At 36.9% G+C, this 1643-nt stretch overlaps 1 long non-coding RNA gene across 1 annotated transcript; it reads left to right on the top strand.

Moving 5' to 3' along the window:
* The first annotated feature begins 1208 nt into the window (after positions 1 to 1208).
* Positions 1209 to 1643, top strand: LOC118598553. The gene is made up of 2 exons (XR_004947611.1): positions 1209 to 1335; positions 1612 to 1643. It is a non-coding gene; the product is annotated as an uncharacterized LOC118598553 (long non-coding RNA).

Genomic DNA, 1643 nt, shown 5'->3' with positions numbered 1-1643 from the left:
TGTTGTCGGGGTATATCGGTCCAACATGCGATGAAAATGTAATGTTGCAGGTCGAGGAACAAACATACAGAAGCAGAAAATGGCCCACCCTACATCTTTTTTTGATCATTTTTTCATTATGACGAGATCCACTATCTTGTTATAACGAGAAATGAAATGATTTTTCTCGTTATAATGAGATAATCAAGAACGAGGACTGAAGCGTCCCCTCTTCCTTTCCTGCACAGATACACAGAGAGTTTACCTGTTTTAAGTCTTTTTATTTTGTGGTTAACACCAAAATCAGTAGAAAAACACACTCCCCAAATGTTGTTTTTTAGTCTATTTTTATTTATTACTGGTTGAATGCTCTTAAAACATCTTAATTCCGTCTCATGCTCCAGCCCCCTCCCTCTACTTCCCCAAACCCCCCGAACAAACTGGTTGATGGACAGAACTCAGGGCTGCCGAGTGTTTCTGCATGGTGCATTTGATGAGCTCTGGACATCCGCCGAAAAACAAAGCCAGAGACATTTTTGAACACCAGAACTAATCCATATGTATTTATTAATATAATAGGGTCGACATTTTTTTCTGAAAAATGTCTTTGTTTTGCAGCGGATTGTATAAAAATGTTACAAGTATTGTAGCCGACTGACTTGGGCTGAGTGGCTGTTTAGGTCCTCTAATGTCTGGAGTTCAGTGAATGCACCATGCGCAGATTCTCGTTGGACCTGAGTTCTATCAATCAACCTGTTTGTTCACAAGTTTTAGGGAAATAAAGGGAGGGGTAGTGCCTGAAACAGAATTAAGTTGTTTGTTTGAGGAGTGCAGTTCCGTAATAATAATAATAATAATAATAAAACTGAAACAAGGAGCATTTGTGGAGTGTTCGTCTATTTTTGTTGTTAACCGTTAATAAAGAGACTTAAAACAGGTAAAGTCTCAGCGTCTCAGTGTAAAGGGAGAGAGGGACGTTATTGTTATCATTATCACGAGAAAACATTATTGTTATCGTGAGAAAATGACTTATCTCGTTTTCTCGAGAAAACGATCAAAAGAGAAAAAAAAGTAGGGTGGGCCATTTTCTGCTTCTGTACAAATCTCAGGTTTGTTTAGTAATGACTTCAAGCTTTACTTATGTTAGTGGTCCTGCTATCAGTCTGCAGTATAACTGGTAATAAATGGAACGGTCACATCGATACAGTTATTTATCCAACAATATGCTGTTTCAGGTTGCTCATCAGGATGTTCTTCATCAGGATGTTCTGCTGGTTGCATTGCTGGAATCGTAGTTGGATGTTTGGTTGTTGTTGCTGCAGCTTCTGCTGGAGGATTCACTGTGTATAAGAAACGGTGAGTAAACAAGTAGATAAAACAATGATATATTGTATCTTACTGTTCTTAAAAAGAATAAATTAAGTTTTAACTTACTGATTCTGAAAGTTTGTCTAAAGATTCTGCAACGGCATTTCTGCTTGTATAGGTCAAGAACTTTGTTTCAACCAGCCTCACAAAGACAAACTTTACTTTAAAGTTTTTCTGTTTAGTACTGATGTATATTGTAGTAGTCTGCAAAATCATCTACATTTACTTTTTTATATATATATATTTTATTTCATTAATATTTAGACACAACAGGAAACCTGATCCTCAGAGTGCAG

The sequence above is a fragment of the Oryzias melastigma genome, unplaced genomic scaffold (genome assembly GCF_002922805.2).
Source record: "Oryzias melastigma strain HK-1 unplaced genomic scaffold, ASM292280v2 sc02541, whole genome shotgun sequence".
NCBI classification, from domain to species: Eukaryota; Metazoa; Chordata; class Actinopteri; order Beloniformes; family Adrianichthyidae; genus Oryzias; species Oryzias melastigma.
Note: the sequence above shows the minus strand (reverse complement) of the source record. Positions and strands in the feature narration are given on the sequence as shown.